This window comes from Lissotriton helveticus, chromosome 12, assembly GCF_964261635.1.
Source record: "Lissotriton helveticus chromosome 12, aLisHel1.1, whole genome shotgun sequence".
Taxonomy (NCBI): domain Eukaryota; kingdom Metazoa; phylum Chordata; class Amphibia; order Caudata; family Salamandridae; genus Lissotriton; species Lissotriton helveticus.
In genome coordinates, this window is record NC_136073.1 from 136,205,516 (window position 1) to 136,214,880 (window position 9,365).

A 9,365-nucleotide genomic window follows, 5' to 3' on the forward strand; every position below is an offset into this window, starting at 1 on the left:
ACAATGTGTCAGCGGTACAGTATATCAATCGCCTGGGCGGACCGAGGTCTCGGGTCTTGGCAAACCTGGCGAAGGACTTCTGGCACTATTGCCTAGAGAAGCGAATTTCGGTGTCGGCGGAATATCTCCCGGGCACACAGAACTCGATCGCGGACTGGCATTCCAGGAATTTCCAGGACTTCAGTGACTGGCGACTGCATCCTGCGGTCTTCCAGGCTTTGATGGACAATTGGGGGCCGTGCTCGGTGGACCTGTTCGCTTCCCGAATCAACCGTCAACTCCCGAGGTTCGTGAGCTGGAGGCCGGACCCGGAGGCGACGACGGTCGATGGATTTCTGCAGGACTGGTCATTGGAGCGGGCTTACGCGTTTCCCCCGTTTCTCATGATTCCTCGAGTAGCGGCGCAAGTTCGCCAACAGCAGGTGTCCCTGGTCCTAGTGACCCCCTTCTGGCGGGCTCAGGCCTGGTTTCCCCCACTGCTAGAGTTGTCGTGGGACTGTCCGATTCGGCTGCCCTTGTTCCCTTCGTTGCTCTCGGGTCCCCTGGGAGAACCGCATCCGCTGGTGCTTCAGGGGAACTTACACCTCATGGCGTGGAGGATTTCAGGGGACGCTGGCAGGACGGACGCCTTTCAGCGGACGCTGAGGAACTCATCCGTAGGGCCTGGGCTCCAGGCACCATCAAGAGGTACCGATCGGCTTGGCAACGGTGGCGTCGTTGATGTCTGGTAAGACACGCCAATCCCGTGGGGGCGGACGTTGCCCACATTTTGAATTTTCTGGCCGAATTGGTCCAGTCGGGGTTGGCCTATCGGTCTATTAATTCTTTCAGATCTGCCATTTCAGAGGGACATTCCCACATCGATGGTAAACCGGCGGGTGAACATCCCTGGGTTTGCAAGCTCATGAGAGGTGCCAGACTTTCCAAACCCCAGGAACCCAGATATAAGAATCTTTGGGACGTCAACATCATGTTGCGTTTCCTTTGCTCCTGGCGTGATAACCAGTATCTTAACAGATAGGAATTGTCATCTAAACTGGCGATCCTGCTGTGGCTGGTTTCGTGCAAACGCGTCTAGGACGTGCGGGCACTGGATATCACGGCACGTACGTTTACTCCGGAGGGAGTTACTTTCACGGTTGCTAGTAGGACCAAGACTAATATCAGGTCGGTATCATACCCTACGTTTCCAGACCAACCTAAACTATGTGTGGTGAGGTGCCTCAAGGCGTATGAGGACATGACGGCGGAATACCGCCCTCCTGGAGAACGTCAGCTTCTCATTACTCTGCAGAAGCCGTTTAAGGCGGTTTCGGCTCCATCTATCGCTAGGTGGGTCCGTTGGATCATGACCGTGGCGGGAGTAGATGTCGCCAGATTTGGAGCTCACTCCACGAGAGGAGCAATGGCCTCTAAAGCCGTACAGGCGGGCGGTAGGCTGGAGGACATTATGGCAGCAGCGGATTGGTCCTCTGAGTCCACGTTCAAGAAGTTTTACTTCAAGCCCATCTATGGCGCAGCGGAACTGGTGGTGGATAGGCTTTAAAACTGCATAATCCTCGCCTCTGTCCTGACATAGAATGAAAAATTTCCTAGCTAACGTAACGGAAAGTTTCAATTCTATTAAGGACTAGGAGGCGAGGATTATCCCTCCCGAGACTTGTTGGTCTCGACCCACCCGTACATCTTCGTATTTCAGTAAGTAACGATTTACGATTTCTTTCAATGCTTATGCTACTGCATTAGGTTAAGGTGGAGTATGGTTGTAGAGTATACAGATATTCTTGCTCTCCTAGATGTGTCGATATGCTATGCTGTGCTAATTCTCATAAAGTGCTGTGTACTGCCTTTATTTGCTTTCTTTCAGGAAAGAAGAGCTGGATAACGGTTATCTTGTGTTGGTTTAGGACAAGACCAGAAGGATTGATGGTCGTTCCTGGGCTCATTCCTCACAGAGAAGAAGAGAAAGAGGAAGGGACGTCACGGCTAATTATACAACGGACGGCATCATCATTGGCTGGCGGTTACTATGGACACTGTGCCCCATGTGCTCATGGGAGTTGTAGTACTGATAATATGTGCTGATTGGTTTTTTCTTTTAATTGCTGTAATAATAAAGAGAAAAAAGGACTGCATAATCCTCGCCTCCTAGTCCTTAATAGAATTAAAACTTTCCGTTACGTTAGCTAGGAACTTTTTCATTGTGCACCGCATTTCCTTTATTCCAGTCCGAGTTGCTTAGAGGAGGCGGCACATTTTCAACTTGCTCCAGATCCGCTATCCCGTTGGCTGAACTACTTCCTGGTTCTTGGGGCAAGCGGTATATTGTGTGTTTGCTGTAATTTAGGTTTGCATTTTGGGTGTCATTTAAGTGTGTGCTATACAGTAGAGGCTGCTGCCTTCCTTTGATCCTGACGTACTCTATGCAGGAGGGGTATCCCGCGATAGAGTACAGAGTTTGGAATCTGTGTTCTTGGATGTTCTCATATGATTTGACTTTGATCGAGTGCCTGAGAGCCTGTGGCATTTCTTGGGTGCAAAGAGTCTTAGTACTTTATGTTTGTTCTCAATAATTGGTACTCACATGGATAGTGAGACGGAATACAAATCGAACTTCTGAGATTTATCAGAAGTACTTTGGTTTTCTAAATCGTATCATAACTTTGAAGCAAGTTCTCCTTTAGGTTCTGCTTTGAGGAACCTGAGTTTTGCATATACTGTCTTTCACATGCCTATGCCTGGGGCCATGTTTATATTGTTTTACTACAGGGGAACCCTGCTATTTACTCAAGTCAGCCCTGCACCCCTGTAAGCCTCACACAGCGTATCCTTGGGTAAGGCTGCATAAAGCTTGGCAAAGTGAAACCGTGGTAACTAAACTATATATATATATTATTAATGTGTGTTTTCATCTATTTAAATATGCACAGCTTCATGAGCTCCATTATATGCTGACTAGGAAAAGAGGAAGTTATTTTTCTTTACAGGTACCTACATAGAGGGTTAAGCTTATGTGATCATAGAGTACAATCTAGGGTGAGAGTATTACTGAACTTTACCTGATTGTTATTGTTTTACAGGTCTTCCTCCCCGCTGTCCCCATCCTTCCCTTCCCCCGCTTGATCACTCCATGGAGTCTGTATACTAAATCAGACCGTGGTGGTATCAGGAGGTGGACCATTACGCGCAACATACGACCCTGAGGATTCAAGGCTGCGACACACTAGCTTTTTTTGCAACATGGCATTCATCCCCAAGTTTACGCCTCACCACTTTGAAATGTCACCAGCCGCTACTGGCACAAATTGAAACTGTGCATGTCACATAAAGCAGTCCCTGGGCTGGTGCTCTGCACACCCGTCCTTTCTCTCCCGGTGCTGTTAGCATTCAGCCGGCAGAACAGGCCCAGCAATTAACACAAAGGCAGCCCCATTCCTGGTGACTAGAGGCCTCGTGGGACTCCGGGTGGTGCGGGCTTGCGCAGAGGCGGCCCTTTGTTGGGAACAGAGAGAAGTGTCACCGCCGAGTAGACCGCAATATGAAAAGCTATTAATATTTATGCGGGAGCGTCCCTTCCATCAGCCGTTTATTGAAAGGTGCTCAGCGCGGGAACCCGCCTTCTGATTTATGAGAGTAATAAAGCTCCAAACTCTCTCACACTGGTGGACCCAGAGAAGGGTCCATGGGGTAAGTCGTGAGGGGGTGACACCATGAGTTACCGCACTGGCTAACACCAACCCTAGTGACTCCGCTGAGGTTCAGGACTATTTCTTAAGTTACTTTTCACAATATATAAGTATTTTTAGAAAATGTAAGTGAAATGTAGGCTGTAAAATGCACAATTTGACCCTCTTTGTTTTCATGTTTTCTTGGGTGTAGCACTCCCTAAAAACCCCTTGAGGAGGCTAGATTTCCCTATCACTACAATCAGCTTTAGTCTTTGTCCATGTGGGCTTCCTAGTAGAAGAAGTAGGTGGCTGCCTCCTCAGAGAAATGTTGGAGGACTGCACTATTTTGTTCCCACAAATTAGGCTCTGCTTTCAGGCATACATGATGGAGTCTGCTGATTTCAGGTTTGTATGATGTAACAAATTAGGTTATTAGTTGAGAGGAATGGAAGTCCCATTAAAATAATAAACACAATACTTGTCAGGGTGAACCACAAAAGTCACTTAATAAATCAGTGTGTAACCCTCAAGTAGCTTGGCACAAACAAAATTCAAGCTTAACTTATAGGTAATGGTTAAAGTATTTATGCAGCCTTCAAACGGTAATAGAGTGAAAGCGCAATGCAAGGACAGTTGCAAACCAATTCAGAAAATAGAGTTCACTTTAATAAACAAAATGACACCAAAATGGCACAAATTAAAATAGGAGAACAAGAGCCACGAAGTTTCATATTTCTGGTGAAAAGAATGCCAAAAAGCACAACGTGCCAATTGTGGTTATCTACTCACTCTGGACCATTTGCCAAATTCATTGCACTTATTTGAGTCTGTGTTCTGGCCGAGCAAAAGATTGTCAACAAGCCAAGAAACTACCTGCTCGTACTATTAAAGCAAGGCCCTAGAAGAGGGTCCTAAAAGTAATCCACTATCACTGGAGCAGATCAAGGGCAGAGATGAATGATCACATCAAGTTTTACAAAATGTATGATAGTTTTATTTATTTTTAAACAATCACTTCAACAATGTATAAATACACAAAATAATTATCAAAACAGATTATAGTTTGATAAGACAGAAATCAAAAAATCCAGACCCACACACCTAGTTCATACCACACATTCATACCATCATACATTCCCAAGATTCATCATAATGACTCACACATCATTCACATAATTCGCAAAACAATATAAGGTAAAAAAATTGTGCCTAACAGCCACAAGATGGTCAGATGACAGAGTGGAGGCAAATCATAAGAGGGTAGGGGTAGGAACAATCCAGCTGACCCCACACGAATAACACCAACGCGTGTTTCGGTGTGTTGCCCCAGCCGGAGCTACACCTTCATCAGGGCAGAGATGTACAATAGGGGGCGGGACAAGGCACCCATGAAAATGGAAGCAAAAAAGCACCGTAAGTAATTTCTAAAATATGGGTGACAGAGGAAAAACCAAGCAATAGAGGCTTCTCCACAGGGTTCAAGGAAGATCACGGTGGATTCTTTTCCACAAGATTGATATAGTTTCTTTTGTCAATGCCAAACGGAAAATGGTCTCAAAGTTGGCAGCAGATCCAGCAGTTCCAAAAAATCAGGAGATTCGTCAACTGATTCATATGCAGTAAGTTGATACAGTCTGTCTATCCAGCGATAACAAGGGCTTAGCAGTGCGCCTCCTCGTTCGCCCGACGTTACAGGAAAAGCGAAAGATTGTAACTCTGTACACTGACTCAAAGGATGTGATGCATGAATTTGAACTCTTCTACGTGCAAAGGGGATTTTTAAAGTTTACTGGAATCCCTATTAACAAGGATTTGCAATGCAATAGGTCTCGCATTTTTGCAAGACCTATTGCATTGCAAACAGGAGTGTGAGCGGGCGGGGAGGCAAGAAATTATGAACAACGGGAGTGCGGGTGGGCGAGTAGGCACGAACCGCGGGAGGGGGGAGAATGCACGGTGGAAAATAGTGCTCCCAATTTAATTAAAACATACTGTTCAACACTCGAAGTAAAGGGGCCAGTAACCAGGGAACGATACATAATAAGGGGAACTAACAAGCCTCATAATCAATCAGACGGCAGCATTTACTAAAGACAATGACACAACCCAATTAGAAATATGGGCTGCCACTATAGGCTCGACCTAAAAATGGTCACTATCTACAGAATTTGCTTTATGCTTTGATGTTACCCCAACAAGTTGTAGTAGTTAAGTGCAGTGAGCTCATGATAAAGTGTCCCGGAGGAATTGCCTTGCTGATTCAGCTGCCAGGAATGCTGCTCGGTCATGAACAACTGCTATGTATGTTGCACCGGCTAATTTGTTGCTGTACCTTCCCTACAAGATTGTTTTCTCTTATGGAAATGGGCCTATGAGAAGAGAAACACTACTGTACCATGCAGACGGGTGCCAGGCACCCTGAGGGAGTGGGGAGGTACAGCTCAGGGCACGTGGTTGCACCAACATTACTGCTCTCAAACCTTGCCTGGTTGTACCTTTGAGCTGCCCATTTCGGTAGAGATTAAATGATTCATGCTGCAGCACCCAAAATCAATGCCAACTGCCAATGCTTGTTATTTATTTTTTTACACTGCTTCTACAGCAAGTAAAGGTACATTTTCAGTAGCAGTGGCGGCCAGCATGGTTTACGGGTAGCAGGGTGGGTGCGGGTGCGTGGGGGCAGCCAAGGGGGGATGGTAAAAAAAATAAAAATAGTAAAAGAAACAATTACCTTGTGGCACCGGTCCAGTGTCTCTGCTCCTGCTCCGCGAGGCACAGGAAGCACAGAAAAGGCTTCTCTGACCAATCACAATGTTGCAGTGCAGTGTTTTAAGTGTCCTAGTTCAAAGCTCAACCAGGGAATGAGGGCCTTGGATTGTTGTTCAAGTAGGCTGTAATGCAGCCTGCATGGAGAACAGGGATAGTGTGCATAACTAGTCTGGGTGACCAAACACTCATTGCCCACTTAGGACTGGCACACCACTCCTTCCCTCCCCTGCTCCAAGAGCACAGCAACCCCGCCCACCCACCCACAAAGTAAGAGGAAACATAAAATGACAATAACTCAGTTATTATCATTTTATGTTTCCTTTGCAGTGTCCTGTTTAACCCCTTCACCGCAAGGCTAATTCCCCCACGACGCTGGGGGGAGGGGGGCGCGCGCAGCGCCACAGTGCTTGTGACGAGCTCGGCTCGTCACGCTGAACAGTGGCGCTGTGCTCATGACAAGCTGAGCTCGTCATGACCAAGCCCGTTTTCGTGGAACGCTCAGCACAGCAGGGGAATTATCCCAACGTGTGAGCGCCACGCGGGTTATGATGAGCTCAGCTCATCATGAGCACAGCGCCACCGTGCCTCATGACAAGCTGAGCTCGTCATGAGCACGGAAGGTGTTAAAAGCAGTAGGGCGATGCACCTCCGCCATAGTGGAGAAGCCGCCCCTGTTCAGTTGCAGCCGAATAAAAACAGCTACCCATCACAGTGCAGTCATAATTTCTAGGTCAAGTTATATAACCAACATCTTGTATAGAACTACCCATTGACACGAAACAACAGTACCAATGACACGGTAAATGGATGTTGCAATGACATCAGCGACATTGTCCTCTAGTTCTATGTCTTCATTGAACAACTCATTGCATTGTGGGAGTTGGAGTCCAATATTTCCTCAAATTGATACAATTAACATATTATAGGGTTGTGTAGAGTGAAACCAACTGATGACTATTTTGTTTATAAAGTGACCCATGCTAAAAGTAAATGGGATAGTCAAAGTAGACCAGAACTTGGGTATATTCTCTGGACTTGGATATTAACACATATTCAGCTGACTACTCATAGTTGTGGAACTTAGCTAAATATGATATGCTAAATATAAAAACTGATCAGAGACCCTAGTTGCTGGCATATTGTATTTGTTTTGTTTTAAGTTTTTACCAGTGGCACAAAACACCTGTTGACATCCCCTCAGATCTTGTCCCTATTTCTCTCCCACCCAAACTGGACCATGAAAGTTCTAGACCACTTCGTAAGTGTCCTTTCCCAGCGTAGGCCTTTTTAGCAAATGTAAGTAAAAGCTGGGCTGTAAAGTGCTCTATTTATCCATTTTATCTAAACTTGCTTGAGCAGAGTACTGTCCAAACACCTCTTGAGGAAGGAGGGTCCCTTTGCCCACCTCAATAGGTTGAAGGTCATGGGAGCAGCTACCATTGCTGCAACAGGTGTATTGCACCGGGCCCCAGGCCCCCAGGGGCCCACTGAACCTTGTTCATTTCTGCATTTTGCTGTCCTACAGCAGTCATAGGGGACCTTTCCCTTGCTTGTCCCGGGGCCCCTGGCATCCAAGCTACTGATGAAGACATTGTCCATGTGGGGAAGTGTGTGGCTGCCTCCTAAGAAAAAGTTTGGAGATTTGCACTTATGTTTTTTTTTAACAAACGAAGCACTGCTCCTGGCGCTATAATTCGACTCTCCCGGTTCCATTGTTGTATGTTATGGAAGATGAGATGGGACTCGTGTTGTCCCCGTTATTCCTCAGTCTCGAATCGTGCGCGGCGCCTCTGACTGTGTCCCCTAACTCTCCCATGACAGGGGATGTGAACCTGTCCTGTTATCTAAAACTCGAACAGTCATAGAGTTCTGGCCTCTAGTTCTGGAGCTTTTTTTTCTATATAATCCTCTCGCTTCCTTCCTCTGCTCGTGATTTGCTGCAGAGTTCGTGTTCATTGCTCTTTGAACAGCAGCAACAAGCAATGGCCTCTTATTTTAGAACCGCATCCGACACACTGAACAGGTGCAGTCATGGTGTGTCAGTTCTCCCCCAAAAACTATGGCAGAGTTGTGTCAGGTAGGTTTGTGTACGTTACAGGTACAGAAGTGGGAATGGGCCAATGGAAGAGGAGGCGAAATACCAGTGCTTCAACATACAACAGCCACATGTACCAGACACTACGTGACGCGATCGAGGGTATAAAAGCTGCAAGGGAGGACGACGTCAGAACCCAAGTAGCTCGCCGTGATCGTATAGTGGTTAGTACTCTGCGTTGTGGCCGCAGCAACCCCGGTTCGAATCCGGGTCACGGCATTGCGGGTGGCAATGTCACGGCAGTTGGGTGATGTTTTTATTTATACATTTTGAATATGGCAATACATGCTGTTTTTAATAGTTTTTAGTCCCCTAGTCTCCCACTCTCCAACCAGACAAATGATCACGTTTTACAAACTGAATTCGTTCATTATAATTTCCATTTTATATACTGTTATATAATACCATCGTTTTTTCTTGTCCAAAACAGTGAAAAAACGTTTTCAAATTTTTATGGGATGCAGGAAAATCCGTTGCTTTAAAGTACCTTTTCTGCAATTTTATTGTATTATTGCCTTGGGATGAAGCTGAACCTATAATGAAGATTACTGGAATTTTATGCAATTGTGCAGGCAGCAGCCATTTTTGCATAATTATATATTTGCCACATAACTCCTCATTCTGCTGCTTAATCTGCAGATTTTAACCCCCCACATTTTTTTCTAGCTCAACAGGTTCAAAGTTATTAAAATGCAAAGATGCGTGTTGCCGTGCAGTGGAATACCCATTGTAAAGGCTGATTTCCTGTTCTGTATTGCTAAATTTGTGAGTTAAACTGGTACTAATGAGGTGCGACCAACGCCCAGACAGTGTCAACAAGCATAAAAATGACA

At 46.0% G+C, this 9,365-nt stretch overlaps 1 non-coding gene across 1 annotated transcript; it reads left to right on the forward strand.

The window, feature by feature from the left end:
• Window positions 1-8,679: 8,679 nt before the first annotated feature.
• Window positions 8,680-8,751, forward strand: TRNAH-GUG (transfer RNA histidin (anticodon GUG)). Its single transcript has one exon. It is a non-coding gene; the product is annotated as a tRNA-His (tRNA).
• The last annotated feature ends 614 nt before the right edge of the window (window positions 8,752-9,365 follow it).